The following is a 17,957-nucleotide window of genomic DNA, read 5'->3' on the forward strand; positions in this document are numbered from 1 at the left end:
TTCACGGTGTTGCACTCAGAGACAATTTTGAACAAAACTGCCACAGTGCATGGCAATTTTTAACTGCCATTAGCCATTCCACAGATATGCCCCCTTGCCTTCTCCAAGAACTCCATCCACTGTCCTCCTCCAGCCCCTGGAAGCAGCACATCCACTCATGGGTCATCACACTGGGGATGGTAACATGCCATTGCAAGTATCTGGATGCCCTCTTTTGCAAAAGGGGTAATGACCATGTTAAGCTTTATTCAAGGGTCTTGTCCTTGAAATATCAAAATAGGAACTGGAATCCCCTCAGGGTGAATAGTGCAATTGAATTTAGCTTGGTGTTAGGGTGACGCCAGAAATAGACCCAGCTCCCTGGCTCCACTATGGAAGAACCATCCTCTGTGGAAGATGAGCTGCAGCAGAGCTGCGGAGACAGAAATGGGCTTGTTAGCAGGGTAGGGAATGTGGGACCTGCAGGTGGCAAACTCACACAAACGTGCCAAGCTTTATTGCTTGTCTGTTTGGTTTTTGCTCATTGCCAAGGACTGCTCCTCCACAGCTTGCCTCAAAATAACCCTCATTCTGTCACCTACATGAAAGTGACATTTTAATGACAAATTTAATACGCTCTGCCCAAAATGTGATCAGCACAAACACTGATCTCATGGTGCCCATGTGGCCCTGCTTCAGTCACTGACAGCAGTGACTGAAGCAGAGATTTTTCTGTAGCACTTTCAATGCTAAGGGTGTCTGTAGAGTAGGTAGTTTCATTTGTATTTGCATGTAATCTGCAGACAGGACCATGCTTAGGTGCTTTGTCTTCCAACTCTTTCTCATCTGATTCTGATCCAGGCTGAATTAAAAATATCCCCATATCTGGTTCTTCAAACATAACCATTATTACCCACAGCTAGCTAACATTTATGGGCTTCAGCATTTAAACCAAACATAATCTCCCTTCTTCTTTGAAAGCAAAAAATAAAGGCAGGCACAAAGACCACAAATACAGTCAGAGAATATCAGACCAGTCCAAATGACAATGTTTTCCTTTCTGTTTTATGAAGCTGGCAAAACCACCTCAGGATATGATACCATGAATACTTTGTGAACACTCCAACTAGGAAAACCGCTGTAGTAGCACTTTCCCCTTTTCCATGTTAATTACCATTCTCTCTGGGATTATCTTCTGGAGGAAAGAGGGGCAAGTCACATCCCATGTGCCTCATGTACTCTAACAAAACCTGAATTCCCTTGCCTGTCATTATCCCAGAATCACAGAATACGCTGAGTTGCAAGGGATTATTGAATCCAACTCCCGGCTCTGCACAGGACCATCCCCAAGAGTCACACCATGTGCCTGATGGCATTGTCCAAATGCTTCTTGAACTCTGTCAGGCTTGGTGCTGTGACCACTTCCCTGGGGAGCCTGTTCCAGTGCCCAGCCACCCTCCACATGAAGAACCTTATTCCAGTAGCTAACCTAAACCTCTCCGACAGAACTTCAGGCCATCTCCTCAGGTCCTGTCATTGGTTACCACAGAGACAGCACTTCCCACTGGCACAGCAGGAGGAAGATTCTGCCAGGAAGAAAGTAGAATGAAGAGGAGTTGCCTCCAGGTGCTTCGCACACTCCCTCAGCTCTAAAAAACACAAGGGAGAGGATGGGGTGGAAGAACTGTGCAAACACTCAGGTAGACTCTCCCACAACAGCTGGATGTTTAACTGGAAAGGCCTGAAGTGAAACAGTTACAATTCTGACATCTGAGGTCAAATTTTAGGCATTCCATGCACTACCATGCACATAAATGCTAACCTACGTATGCATGTGCACAAGGCACAGTTATACGTGCACATGGATAGACATTCAAATAACTCTATGTACATTCTGTTAGTGCATTTTTATGCAGTTACAATATGTGCATAACTAAGTATAGCAATGAAAAAATATAATAAATCACATCCTTTCAGCAGCACATCACAGGGTCCCTCTGAAAGGTGGCTGTTGCACAGCTACATCTGAGCTCTGAATTAGCTTCCTTTTTGAAATGAAATGGAAACAGCTCAGAATATTCAAAGGTATTGCTTTATTTTGAATGTTTGCTTAGTGAGAAAAAGAACCTTTAAAGTACAACTGTATATTTCACAACCAGATAGAGTACATAGAATTCATTCTTATAACATCAAACTGTAATATTTAACATAACACACAGACAAAAAAAAAGAAGCAAATATGTATTTAGATTTGTTTTTCAAGCAAAACCAAGAAACTGTAAAAGGTTATTGCAAACCATCCTCTAGCTGGAACAGACAATACAGAGTACGTTCTTACATATAGACAAGGAACTTATAAAATATAGAAAGAAATACATATCAAAAAAAGAAAACAATGTTTTGAAGGCCAGGAAGTAGAAGTATAAACCAAGGATTACCAAAAATCAAGGTAATGTTGACTCTGGAAAGATTATTAATAATAGCAAAAAGGAAATAAAAGTCGGATTTATAATGAAATGACATTGGGATAATGATTAAATATATTCTAGATAGCAGTGAAAAAATAATCAGTTTTCCACAGGTAGGACAATACTGAAAAAGAAGAAAAGGCAGGTAATAGGAATTATCCATATCACATTGATAGAGAAATAACTGAGTGGAACGAAAACTCCAGGAATTTAGCACATTCAGCAGAAGTAAATAATCTCTATTGGAAAACCATTGTAAGAACCAGCATGTGAATTTAGGTCTGATAGCTAGTATTTGTCACTTTGCTATGAATTTGAAGATGACACAACATAACTGAGAAGCAGCAAACTTAGTCCCCCTAAAGGAAGAGAAAAAAATAAGTAAACTAGTGAGTAGAGGCCTGTAACCGGACAGTATCATGCAGGGCTTTAGAAGGAATTTTGAAGTGAGGAATAACACAACTTGGATGCAGGACTCAAAGGCCTAATAACTGAATTTGCTGATGATACTAAATTGGGAGGAGCTGTTGACTCCCTCAGAGACAGGGAGGCCCTGCAGAGAAACCGTGAAAATTTAGGGGACTGAGCAATCACCAACCACATGAAGTTCAACAATGGAAAGCGCCGGATGCTGCAACTGGGATGGGGCAACCCTGGATCTATGGACAGACTGGGGAATGAGGGGCTGGACAGCAGCACTGCAGAAAGGGACCTGAGGGCCCTGGTCGATGGCAAGTTGAACATGAGTCAGCAGTGCCCTGGCAGCCAGGAGGGCCAACCCTGTCCTGGGGGGCATCGGCACAGCATCGCCAGCCTGGCAAGGGAGGGGATTGTCCCTCTCTGCTCTGCACTGGGGACCCCTCACCTCGAGTGCTGGGGGCATTTTTGGGTCCCACAATATAAGAAGGATATAAAGCTGTTAGAGAGCATCCAAAGGAGGGCTACAGAGACTGTGAAGCATCTTGAGGGGAAGCCGTATGAGGAGCAGCTAAGGTCACTTGGTCTGTTCAGCCTGGAGGAGACTGAGGGGAGACTTCGTTGCAGTCTACAACTTTCTTGTGAGTGGAAGAGGAGAGGCAGGCACCAATCTCTTCCCTCTGGTGACTAGTGACAGGACCTGATGGAATGGCTGAAGTTGTGTCAGGAGAGGTTTAGGTTGGATATGATAAAAAAGTTCTTCACCCAGAGGGTGGTTGGGCACTGGAACATGGTCCCTGGTGAAGTGGTCATAGTATGAACCCTGACAGAGTTCAAGAGGCATTTGGACAACATTCTCAGGCTCATGGTGTGATCCTCGGGCTGTCTTGTGCAGGGCCAGGAGCTGGACTCTGCGATCCTTGTGAGTCACTTCCAGCTCTGGATATTCTATGATTCTATGAACTAAAGTCTTGGAAAATGGGGTAAAAGAAAACACGGATGTCATTCCAGACATACCAGACATCCCTATTTGATTTTTTTTTTTAGAACTCTGACATAAATTTGAACTCATCTCTTTGGATCTCTGTAAAGCTTTTAACACTGCTAAATGAGCACTGGTAATGAAGTAAACAAGGATAAGCACAGAAGCTGTAAGACAAAAGGGGAAACAGTCAGTTATTGGACAGAAGACACTTCCTGGGTGTATCAGAGATACCAGTATCTCACTTAGATTGACCCGTAAGGTGACGTAGCCAAGACAGTGGCAGATCCAGTCGTATGGTGCACTGTACCTGGTAAAACCAGGGATATGTGGGTTTCTGTACAAGACACCAGCAAGCTTTAATCTGAGAGACCGTGTACTGTACAGGTCACTTACGAACTCAAACTGCAAGAGATGGGCTGTATGCTGGCAAGGAGACTGGAGTGCTCATCTGAGATGCCACTAAGAAAAACATCAGCTCAGTGAATCTGGCAAAAATGAAGGCTGACAGTGTCTGTGTGTGTAAATGGATGGGGAGAGAGGAAATGAGAGAATGAAGCAGGAAGAAAGAGAAGAGCTTCTCAAACTGACAAGACTGGCAGAAGAACAGATGTGCAGCCATGAAGACATTTTGGCTGGCAATTTGAAACTATCATAACTATCAGTAAAGTGAGACTCTGGAAGAGCCTTCAACTCAAGGAGGCAAAGCTAAAAAAGTTAATCTTTGTTTTTAGGATTCAGATAAAAATATTTATGAAAGGGATATGAAGCAGTGCCTAGGGAGCACTTCATGACCTATTAAGTCTCTTCAAGTCCTATGGGAATCCTGACAACATCGAAGCCCTGCCAACCCATGTTTCATGCTGACAGAACTGACAGAGTTGGAACAATACAGACTAACAATGTCCTTTGATGGCCCATGTGCCACTAAGGATCTTTGTGGTGAATAAACCAAGAAAAAGTTGCTGGTTTTCAAATACAGAATCTGTAATTTAAAGTCTTCTCATCTCTATCTTCTGGTGAGCATCTGCTCCTCACCATAAGATTACAAACAGCCATCTGAGGATGTGGAGAACACATGAGATGGATCTTCCAGAATAACTCAGAAGCAGGCAGCACAGGCAGAACAGGAATTTATAAAATTCACATATATTCAGCTATATGTCTTGTTTCAGTTCTAAATCACTCCTGGCTGAAAACTGGGGAGGACAGAGAGACGTATTATCTGAATCTGGATATAAATCAGAATAATTTAATAACAAGCTGAAATGCAGACCTCTTTCCACAATCTTACTTTACAAAACTTAAGATCATGAACCTAAATTTTCAGTCCAACATAAAATATTTCCTCGGTTCCTTTTTTACTTCAGGAAAAGAAAGGAAAATAGAACTCCACTAATGTTCTTGATGTATGTAAAGGAATTTATTGCACTGTTTCCTAGCCAGATAAGTGAAAAACACACCTCTAGTGATATGCACTATTTAATCATGGAATCAAAAATTAATCCAGGCCCCAACAATTTTTTTTTCCTATTAACACTTCAGTGCAGTTAAAGTTGCACCAAAAGTAGTACACATTTTGAGGTGAGTAAACAGTAATGGCAAGTAATAGCCTAAAAAAATTAACAGGCATTTTGATTACAAAAATTATTTTTTAAATAGTGAAATTAATAGAAAATAGATACAGAAAAATGATGAAACAGTACTTAGTCTTTCTAATTCATCCTATGATACTTCTGAAATGTTCTCCATGAGCTACCCATGAACTTCTGGAATTGAACCTAAAATCCAGTTGCAGTTATTCTTATGCTGCTGTTCCAGCAAAATGCGAATCACAGAGATGGATGAGGGAAGTAAAAATGAAAGCAATTTCAAGTTTTGCCAAGTCCAACCTCTACAAAATGGTCAAATCTTAGTTTCCTTTCTTTCCTTTCTAGCATCACATTTCCCTGTCAAGAGGTTTGTAATAATTATTTATTATTTGACAACAACATAGAATAAATATTAAATTACTGAAAAATAATTTCTGCCATGAGGCATGCTAAGAACACAAAGGTACTAGGGAAGAAGAAATATATCACCTTGATGAAAAGGGAATAGAAATTGGATAGATGCCATTAGATTAGATAAAGGAAGATAAATGTGAGACAGGCAGAGCAGTTGAGAAACAAAAGGCTTGGAGAGAATTGATGATGACAGCAGAAATACTGTACATTAAAGTTTGTTTTAATTAGGGAAAGCATTTTTATTAATACATTTTATTGTTTATAAGCTTTATGGAAGAGATGAATCACAGAATTGATTGCAGAAGCCCAGCAATTATTGGGACAACACCTCCTGTCAATAGCAAGAAAAGTGATGAATTGGAAAATGTATTGGATGAGCTTTCAGAAAGATTCTGATAACCAGAAATCAAGCCAATGTCCTGCCAAAAAAAAGTAAAGATGATGAAGGGGACAGAGTCTTATATCAAATTAGTTATCAAAAATGCCAGGATGATAAACTACCAAACAGTGAAATAACATGATGATTTTGACTGAGCTATCAGCTCTCACATGATTAAAAATTTATGATTTTATAGTGGAAAACTAATGATTTTAACAAAACTAATGGACTAAGATATTTCAATGAAATACTTGAGGAAATCACTGTATTAACATTTAATGCATCATTTTCATTTAGACTAGCAAGACAACTAGTTTTGTCCCTATTTTTTAATGGAAACTATTACAAGAAACTGGTTTTTAGCAACGACAGAGGAACATAAATAAAACCATTTGAAGCCTCCTTTAAAGTATGTCAGTTTCTTAACCAGTGAACAGATTCTTCTCTTTTTATTGTGTTAAGCTTTTTCTTACACTATCTTGTCTCCTAGACTTACATTATTCTTGTCTATTGTACTGACAAAATGCATATACATGCACTAAGGACTGAATGAAAAACAAATCCACATTTACAGTCAATAAATATCTTGGAATTCAGGTCTACTGACTGGATACCAGAGACCTGTGAAAGGAGTCTGGCTCTCACTATGCTTGTGGCCCTAACTGAAACAATGCTGGCTTGCTGGGATATTTTGCTAATTCATGTTGTTCTAGTGCAGTAAACAAGCCTTGCTAACAGCTGGTGCATTTCAGGAGAACTCTTCAGTAACACCACATTCGCTTGAAAGAGCATGAGAATTAAGAAGGAAGCCTACACCACTGACAGGGTCACTCAACAGGTAGAATACTATCTCTCAAGGTTTGATTAGACTCATGTACTAATAAAATCAGTGCTAAACTAAACAAATCTTTCCCACAATTGTGCCAAATTGACCGGGTGGACAATCTTCATGCCAGAATTTCCCTTCTTATTGTAGATCAGAAGGGTTGTTTTTTCAGCTGCAATAGAGCCCAGGAAAAAGCCAGTAAGGAAAACAACAAAGTTGATTTTGCATCAGATATCCCAGCAGACTTCGTAACTGTTTTTTCTGCCCTCCCTTCTGCTTCTTCTAGGCCCAGTGTGCCGGAATTTGATACATTCTAGAAATGAAAGCAGCAGTCCTTATTCTGCGGATCATTTACTTCTGAGCAGGAACTGCAACCCAGTTCCCAGGGCCAGCTCTATTTCTCAATTCCACAGTTTACACTGCCTCCAGCCCACCAGAAAGGTACCCAAGGAGAGAACCAAAAGTTCCCTAAAGGGCACCAACACCGTAGTGGCATCAAGGCTTCACAGAGCAATATGCCGTTGTTCCCCACTCCCTCTTCACATTGAAGCATCCTTTAGAGCAATGGGATGGCTTTTTACAAAATAAGAGAAAAAATGGTTGTGTTCCCTGCCAAGCCTTACCAAATACTAATGCTCCTTAGACCTTGGAGCTCTCTGAGGCATCAGTCCTGTCATGGGTTCTGATTTGACTTGGAAGATAACTGCCCCTTGTTGCAGAAACAAAAAGTGACCCTAACGCCTTTCCAGTGTTATGGTGGAAAAAAAGTACTTTAGATCACTTGCAATCATTTACTAAGCTCACAAGATATACCTATAAACAATTAACTGATCTCTGATGGCAAATGACTCTCTGGATAACAACATTTTGCTTATACATGGTACTTAATCTATAGATTTCAAAAAGGCCTTAAAAGGGTGGGGAAAAAATAACCCCATTATGCACATGGGTAAATTGAAGCTCAGAAATTAAATACAGTCCTAAAGATTTTATAGCTGATACCAGCACCAAAATCTGAATAACATGTTATTAAATCATATTGCCTTCATAAGCAAATCACTGCAGAGTTTGACTTTATCTGGGCCTAGTGTTTTCTTATGGAAACAATTATCCCCTCTGCTTTGCATCTTCCTCCAAATCCCACTGCAAGCAAAACTCTCTATGCACAAATTTTCCCCTTTCAAGCAGAAGAAAGCTCAGCTACTCCAGCTGTACTGTCTGCACCCATACCCTTGTCAGTAAAAAAGGCTACAGGTTGGGCAGACTGTGCAATTATTGGGAATAAAGAGGTAAAACAGACAAGCTGAGGAAAAAGAGGTATATGCAGTCATTCTTCAGTCTTCCCAAACATCCAGACCCCACACATGTACTTCCTTGTTATAAAAAAAAGAATTGGTGGACTGAAACGGGGCATGCTTAAGATGTCTTGAGCACTAGAGAGGAAACTGTGAGAAGTAGGGCTACTAACATGCCCCAGTACTGAGAGTAGATGTGGAGTCCCTACTGCTTTCATACATGAAAAAAAAATTAAAAAACAATCATCATTTGGATTAAAATGATTTCTTAGGAAACTATAGTTTAATTTGTGCCATGCATAGCACCTGCAAGATGTGGTTCTCTGAAGTCCAGCAGTTTGAAAAAGCTTTCATCAAGGCCAGGTTAATGGGCCACAGCTCCATGCAATTCTTTATAGAGCAGTTTAAATGGATTGTATCTCCCCTTTCCCCACAAGAAAATCCCACCCAGAGGAAACTGTTTAGGAACAAGTTTCCTTTCTAGTACTTTATAGAAAAGCAACAATGGCAGCTAGAGACACTTTATGAGAGGCATTCCATAAATCCAAACCAATTAGTGCAGAAAAGTAGGCAAGCAGAGTTTGTGTACATCCTAAAAATGTCCATTAACACACATCTGGAAAAAACAGCAAAGTGAATGGACTCAAAAGGCAACTGACCATCCTGCTGTTGTCTCAATCCCTCAAAATGCAGCAGCACATCTGTTTATTTTCTTTTAGTGCAATACATACAAATTTCATATATTAAAAACATTGCTAATACTGCAAAGCCAAGAAGTCCCTGTTTATCATCTACAGAAAAAGTGACGGAGGAGAAATGCAGATGCACTTAAGACATTTTTACAGGGAAAACAGCAACCCTGGGTGCTGATTTGAGTAAGAAAATTAATGAAGAGAAAGTCTTCAAAAGCCCAAGGAAAAACATGAAATGGATTCAGCATGGGAGAAAATTCAAAGAAATCTCTATCCTGAAATATCAGCATGACACTTATATTAACAAATGTAAATTAATATCAAAGAGATCAAACTTTCTCACCCAAATTATGACAGATTACCTTTAATTAGAAGAGTCAGTGCTAGTGTGAAGCAGAGCTTTTGAAATATTTAAAACAAATCTCTAGAAATAATGAATCTATGTAAGAATAGCCAAATTTCAGATAAATAACTTCTTGTCTTTTTATTCCTTCCTAGCAATAACTTCTAGGATATGATCATATATTCTTTTGTGTAAGCCTAGGCAGACCACTTGACTTTCCTCTCTGTGCTCCACTCTCAGATGGCTAATTAATAAAAACTAATTCTACATCTCTGTATTTCTTCTGTGAAATTATGTAGGCTGCTTACATACCTAAATTCTAGCATACATTTATGTTAAGCATATGTTCCTAATTCAACTACCAATAGTTTTATTATTTATGCTGATATTCATCTTAAAGAAGTACCAGGAATTCCTCTCATGACCTTAAAGATGGGACACCACAGTCTCGCCCATGGTGACACAGAATATGTGATAACTTGAAATAAAAGTGAGGATTACTTATCTAGTGAAGGCTAGAAGTGCAAGTGAGATAGAAGCACTTTATAGTACTTTTTACTTGCCTTTTCTGAATCAGCATTTCATCTCAGGCAGACCTGGCTTGGTGATGTTCTGGCTGTACACGTTATTATCCTAAGAGTATAATAGTAGCCAGTGACTCTGTTTGCACTTTGTGCAACCACAAATTCTTCCCCAAGCAGAGGTCAGTTGAGTTGCTTAGGTGGCAGAGAGGTAGACAGATTGTTGAAAAGCTGACCTAAAGAGACACCCTGCAAAGAAGCTGAGATGTACTGAGATTCTGCTTTGCAAAACCAGACACAACAGGACATTCAGGAGGGAGTGTCTGAGCTCCAAACTCTCAAAGTCTTAATGATGGTAGTAGATACTCTCAAAAGCTATGGACAAAACAGGACTTTTTACAACAGAAAAAAAAGCTCTCAGAGCAGTTTGTTAGTGAAGTTCTTCCTATAGTAATGAATAACAGTCACAAGCAATGACTCCAATAAAAATAAACCATCATTGCACACACATGTGGCTGGGCTTACTCCCACAGGAGACATTCAATACTTGCAAAGGAAAGAAATGGAAGGAAAACAAACAAAAGAAGGAGATAGAAATGAAAACCAATAATCTTTTAAGAATAGAGGAGAAACAGAGAGGACAAGCCCAGGAAAGAGGACACTGCAAATCTCAAGCCTGCTATACCTAGCTGGCTTCAGGTGTTCCTTATAAAAAGCAATATACGTATAGATCACTTATTCACAGTGCACAATGCCAGGAACTGGGAATCAGGATTCATGAGTATTCTTCCTAACTTTGTCACTGTTTTATTGAGCAACTACATGAAAACTGTATATGGAGATAAGACATCTGGAGCAACTTTACTGTATAAATGTTCTGCCAGGTAGGCACAGCTCCAGAGGTACCCTATTTTCCTGTACCCAGAGGGTACGATCCAGAAGGACTAATAAGCAACAGCTCTGCTACTTCTTTTCAGTGGGGTCAATTCTCCCTCCCCCCTCCCCCATAAAACTAGAACAAAGGCATGTGTTTTGGCTGGGCCTATCCAGGCAGTTGCTAGCAACAGATGACCAGTCTGCAAATTGTTTCAGTTTTTGTGGTGTGCCAAACATTGGATTTCAAGTGAGAGAGGTCAGCATGAAATATGTAGTGCCATTCAAGCATGGTTTTAGCATCAGGCACTATAATGAGGAGCTCTGAATATCCTTGGACTGAGTAAACATAACTTCGGTAGAAGAAAACCATCAAAACCCTCAAATGAGTATCTAAGACAATCATAGACAGCAAAACCAAAACTTTCCAAGGTGAGCTGCCCTGATGTACTTCAGAGCAACGACTGTCCTGAATGCAATAGGCCAAATCTAACAAAATGCTGCTTTTCCTTAGCTGTCCTTTCCCAGACTGCCAGCACATTCCTGAGCCCTTGTACCCAGAGAGCCTTTCTTGCCTGATGTACGTAACAGTAACTTCAGTGGCAGGGAACTGCACTACCCAGGCAAACAGCATATGACTTCAAGTTTTAATTGGAAAAGAAAATGAAATCCCACGTGAGTATTCAAATGGTGTCTGAACTGCAGCAGCATTGCCAGGGAACTGCACAAAAACAGGCTGCCTCTAGTTTACTTCGCTGAAGTCAGACTTCTGGTGAAAGATCCCCAGGGTGAAATATAGGGCGGGTATGCAGGGTAGTCAGCTCCCTTCAGCTCATGAAACACCAGATCCTATGAAATTCCTCTCCCCAGAAGCATTTTCTGTCTCCCTGACACGTCTTATTGCCTAGTTTGTAAAATGAATTTTGTCCCCTTTTCTGTTTCTGAGTTTCTCCTAATTTTCCCAATGGAGAGTCCTCTGTAGGCCAGGAAACTTCATAAGAACTTGGCCATGATTATTTCCTACGTTACAATACTTTTGAGGCTCAAAGCCCCAGTAATTGTCCAGTGAGAAGTGTAATTCAGGAGAAAATGCAGGAAAGCAGCCAGCCAGCAAGAGCGTCCTGCTTACCACTATAAAACAGTGCCAAGAAAAGAGATCTGAGGATGGTGTTGTGGCTGGATAAAGTACTTGGGCAACATAAACACAGCCCCCTATGGGAATTCACCTACGTGGGAACTTGTGGTCACTCATGAGATGTACAGTACACCAACAGTAAGAACAGAAAATAGTTTATGTAGCTTTTCAGAGCCTTCCACACTGTTCCATTTCAATCTAGTTCTGCAAATAAGAAAAAAGCTGAAGGATACAATACTTATTTATGAGACATATTGGAACACTGCTTTATCCCAGAGAACTTGTGTCCCAAATTGTGAAGGACTCCTAAGGGAGTAACCAGTACAATAGCACCAGAGCAGCTCTTCTCAGAACACATGGCTGCTTCCACCAGCCTGCCAGACATGACTGGAAGAGATGGGACCAGCAGGGAGCACAGCTCAGCAGCCTAGCAGCTGCACACTTTCTCCTCCGGAGAGCCACATGCTCAGACAGAGATGCCATTGGCTCCTCTGCCCATGCCACTGCATGGAGTAAATCAGCTCGGTGTAATTCAGCAGCACCACGTGAGGAATAGACATTCTTAAGTATGCAATTAGCATGTTTATTGCCATCATGATTTATTGCTTTTATTATTCTTCAAATATCTATAATAACTTTAGTAACATACTTATCCTCTACAGAAAAAAAAGTATCCTCTGTAGATTCAACTTCAATGCTTGTTTCTAATGTGTCTCAAGTCTTTATTTAAATAATACTCATTCCTTCTTTAACTTTCTTTTGGTTTTCTAAATGATGAAAAACACCAACATTATTATTTACAAATTGAAAGAAAATTAATCCACTGAAAAACAGCATCAGAAGTGGGCTCTTCCTGGTCTCCACTCATAGGTCTTGAACATCAGTAAAAACAAGTGTCCTTGTTTGGTGCAAAGGCATAATCTTAAAATCCCAGACCTGGGCCAAAAAGCTTGGGATTCAACCAAGCTGAAGTCCTAGATCATAGCATAAATATTTTTCACCCACACTAGTGGCTGCAAAATGCCTTCTACATGAAACAAACAAAACCCCTTTCCAACTCTTTTTGTGTGTTCACTTTGTTCCGTTCCTAAAAGCAAAGTCCCTGGAGATAAGCTAACAAAACACTGCTAAGTTCACATGTGAAAGACAGCAATATTATCTTATGTAAAGCCTCAGCAGAGTGTATGTTAGAGTCCACTGGGCATCAAGCAACAAGGACAAGGAAAAAAGTCATGCTCACAGATCTGCGAGCTAATATATACAAATGCAGTATGTGTGCTTTTGGAGTACTGTCATGCTCTACTGATGTTAAGAAAAAGGTGATAGAGTTAATTTAATTTCAATCTTTCTACAAGAGTCAGATTTTCTCTAGCAAGAACATTATTGGGAGAGGTTTTACCAATGAATTGGAAACCAATGGCCTTATAGACATCATCTGTATTGCTGAATATACAACCACTGAATAACAAAATTCTAGAAAAACTTTTCTCTGACAAACATGAACTGTTCTAGAAGGCCTCATTTACATTTCTACAGGGTAGTGGATCCCCAACAAGCCCTGGCTTGTTCCAGTGCATGGCACAGGTTCACTAAAGACTGGTCAGCCCTTTAAGACCTGAAATACTCCTTTATAACTGATCAGGTCTGAAATTCTTGATGACAACATGCCCCAAACAACAATCAGTATGTTAATAAACCTTTTTATGTTTGGAGAAAAAACAGAAGCAAAGATCACATGTAATGATCATTCTTTTCAGAAAATTACTGCAAGCAGCATTTATAGCTCTTAGATATTCTCTTGCATGGGGATTATGCTTAAGAAATTCAGACTTTGGGGATCCTAACTACCCGTGAACTTCAGGAAAGTTTAGTTATGTTCAAAGGACAAAAATGTAGCCATTACAAAGAAAATGCAAAACTGTAGGGGAAAAAAAAAAATCTCAACCTCTTCTTTCCTGCAGTGGCACCGAAATGGCAACCTCTAGTACATGTCTTACAGCAAGTTGTTTACCTTTCTTTTATGTATTTAATACCAATTAAGTATATCTGGTATTAGTTTAGTAGGATTAGTTAGAAACTCTTTGATTTTTTTGTGCTTATTTACACTTTTATTTTCTCTTTTCAGCTTGCTCAGTTATTTGAAATGAAGACTGAGATGGCCATTTTAAGATCACAAGCGAGAAGCAAGACAAAACATATGAAAACGGAGAAAAAAGTAGTTTCCTTTGTTTTTGATATGAAATCTTCCACATCCAGCGGTAAATATCAACACAACTTAAGAGAGAATTTGGTGATTTTTTATCTGTAGCTGGAGATGACTGTGGGTACAGAATTTTATATTATTATTAGATAGATAAATAAAGGCTGATGCTAAAAGAAACAAGTCCAGTGACGTACAGTGAAGAACAAACATATAACTTGGACCAGAACCATCAATTTGCTGAAAAAAATGACAGTGCTGGCTCAGACATGATAAAGTTTTATTGGCTCAGTCTCCAAACTAAACCTTCTCAACCACTGTCAGCTCTGCACAAGGCCAGCTCAAGTGTTCTGAAGTCCGTAACTTCCACTTCAATGCTGTGCAGTATATAAACACCCTGAACTGCAGAAGATATCTGCACAGACAAATTAAATCAAATGGCAAAGAAAATAAGACTGATTGTTCACTCAGGACTAGTGCAAGAACTTCTGCCAGAGATTCCAGACTCACTTGTAGGAAATGACTGATAAGAGAGACCATGAACCATCACTGTTACGCAAATGTGAAAGGGCCTTGCAAACCCAAGATAAGTCTAATGAGCTCCTTCCAGTGGAGAACTTCAGGAGTGACTCACACACTACTCTGCAACCTAAGTTTATCACTTTCTTTGATGAGATAGGGGGATTTATTGACAAGTGACCTCATTAGTAATTTCCAAGTTGGTGTTGCTCCAATATGAATACTCAAGGAAGAAGTAATTCATTAACTGAGCTGTACTTTACAATACTTCTTACCAGTATTTGAAAAGTTGAAGCTACTCATCAATCACAAGTGTGTCAGAAACACTGAACTTCAACATGGATTGAGGAATTTATGGCTTTCTGTTAATATGTATCCAAAGCACGTATCTCTCCCTAATCAATGTACCTGTGAGAGCTGGATGCAGGATGGCTCAGGTAGCTATTTATAACGCCTTTTACCTTTTAGTCCCAAGTATCTTCCAACGTTTCCACCATGTGGGTAGAATACACTACCACCTGCTGCACACATGCTTTCCACACTGCTTGAGCAGATGTCCTAAAATCCCATGATATTTTCCCAACAGTTAAAACAATCAGTCCAAGGGAAGGTAATGTTGTGAAAACTATGTATTTCATTATCTTCTTGATGCATTATGATGGGTAGATATGATAAAGTCGGCTAGGCAGCTCCCATGAAGTCTGCAGCATTGGAGATAATCAAAACCTCAGTCCATCTCAGGCAGTGGTATGTCAAAATGAGTTTTGTTCCTTAAAGTGGGTAAGTAGTCTGCATTTGGTTCCTAAGCAGTTAAGGGAGTTTCTTCTTTTTCAGCCTGTTTTTACATCACAGCTAAAGGCATGGGAATTACAGAGATCAAAGATTAAAAAGTCTGCGCAGAGCAAACTCCTCTAGATGAATTGATCCTACCCAGGGTAGATATAATGATAAAACTGAACCGAAAAACCCCACATTGTTCTCTCTACAGTAGATTTTAAAAATCACTTATATTGTGATTATACTGGCTGCCACTCTCCTGTGTTGTCAATCTAGAACAGGTAAATGACTTTAGATTCATAAAACAAGCAAAAATTCAAGTTCACAGTACAATACCATAAATATACAAACTCCTGATATGATTCTCCCTTAATATGCTTACAGAATCATAAAAGTTGTAATGCCTGAACATGAGAATCATGTCTGTCCCTACCTTTTCACACAAGATGCCATGAATTTTGCCCACTGAAGTCAATATGTCAAAGTTTGTCTGGTTTTAAAACTTTATCTGAGGTTTACTTTTTTTTTACCAGTGACAGCTCAAACTTGTTACTATGTCAATGAATATGTTCTATCTAGCACAGACCTTGGCTGGGAAGAAAGTAGATAAAGAAGAAAGCAGAAAGAAACTTGAACAACCATTTCCAGGCCATACACAGTATTCCAGAGATGTCTCCAGTGCCTTTCCACAATGGTACGAACAATTTTCAGTTGAAAACACCTTGCCTGATCTATTCTAGGATAGCCCAGACCCTTTTCATGGTTACATTACAGTGTTGAATTAGTCTTTCTATGATAAACTAAACTACTCCAGTACTAGCTTTACTTGTATGCTCCTTAAGTAAAATAGAAACTCATTTGTAATGCCCAATATAATTTTGCAAATTATTTCTATTAGCAATCTTATATTCCACTATATTTTCATTACTTGAGGTTGTCCAGTTCATTCACAGTGATTTTTCTGGTATTTTTCACTACTAAGAATGTCTTTAAGTATACTATATTCCAAGAAAGACTTAGCAGAACTTCTCTGAATAATTAATACTTAAAGTTGAGCTAGGCATTGCTGCCCTTTGTTTTCAAATTTAAAAAGTAAAAAAAAGAAAAAAAAGAGGAGAATCTGGTAGAAGACAGGAGGCAAGTGGATTTGCCAAGTTATTCCAAGGATAAACAACTTTGGTCACTGCCACTCTTTAGGAGCGATGACATTTCAGTTATTGATGAGAGAATCTGACCTAGGTTAATCCCTCTCTGTTTTGAGGAGAAAACTCACACTGAAGTCAAATCACAGAAAAGTGATTCTGTATAAACAGGATGGGAGTTTGCATTCATTCCCTCTGTGCAAAGGGACTTAAGTTTACAAACAGAGCATTCTTCAAACAATTCAGACCAGAGCCTAAAAGTTATACCTGGTTCTTTCTCTCCCATTTTCATGCCGTTTTACTTAACTGTAAGTACAGCATTTGTAAAGGGTGTTGGATTAACAGCATCACAAACAGAAGTTCTCTGTTTGTATTCAAACAGATTTTGTTACCCTGTAATCTTACCCCTCCCATTCTGACCTTTAAGTGGCTCCCAATAAAGAACAGGAGGTATAGCCCAAATTTCTGAAAATTGCTATCTGATTAATATGAAAGTGCACAATTATCAATTAGACCAAGGCAAAAGGCCATTTCCTCAGTTACAGAGCTGAGAAAATATGCAAAAACTAAACCAGTAGCATCACTCTGACTAAGTAGGTCTCATCAAGGTAACAATTCTGTTTTCTGTGGTGTGTTTGAAAGAGGGAAAAAAGGGTATTGATAATACTAGAAATGTTGCATTAACCAATCCTGGAGATAAGAGGTGGGACAAGCATTTTAAGAATCCAAAAATTTAAGTGTCTTTGCTGGGTACTTGCAGTTTGGAACAGTTTTGATGCCTGCAAAGAGAAGAGACATAGGAATGAAAACTGACTTTTAGAGCTGAGGCTTAGAAAAATCACCTCTGGTATCAAGAGAACCTGGAAACAAGGAATTTGAGAAAAAGTTCTGCCATAAAGCTCCAGTCACAGTCCCAGTTTCATTAACCTTCACTGATGAAGAAAAGTTTATGGCATTCTAAGGACAGAGATTCAAGACCGAAGTCAGTGACCACACTGAAAATCAGTTCAGTGGGTGAATTAATCTACAGAGCAAGTTGGAGCAGGAAGCAGGAGTACCTTCACTACATAGTACCAGGAGATATAAAGACTTGTAAGTGCCTGAAACAAAGGCTGTAAAGGCTAAGCAAGATCAAGCTTATTGGCACTCAATGGCAGTGAAGAGACTCCAGCTCTGCTCCCAGCTGCAGAGGATTTACTCTGGCCAGTCACTTAGCTATGATTCAGTTTCCTTGGTTATGAGCACCTGGCAAGGGTACTGCAGAGATCAGTCTGCAAATACTTTTGCACAGTAATTTGAAAATATAACATAATATGAGATGGTTAACTTGTAACTGGTGTAGGTTACCAGCAACTAGGGAGGAGTCTCTTCTGAGAGCTGACTGGTCTGTCAGTCAAAGATAT

General features: G+C 39.5%; 1 protein-coding gene across 4 annotated transcripts in view; it reads right to left on the reverse strand.

Moving 5' to 3' along the window:
* Positions 1-17,957, reverse strand: part of RAD51B (RAD51 paralog B) — a 434,917-nt gene that overhangs the window by 131,017 nt on the left and 285,943 nt on the right. The window lies entirely within an intron of this gene.

Source organism: Corvus brachyrhynchos, unplaced genomic scaffold (genome assembly GCF_000691975.1).
Source record: "Corvus brachyrhynchos isolate BGI_N302 unplaced genomic scaffold, ASM69197v1 scaffold115, whole genome shotgun sequence".
NCBI lineage: Eukaryota > Metazoa > Chordata > Aves > Passeriformes > Corvidae > Corvus > Corvus brachyrhynchos.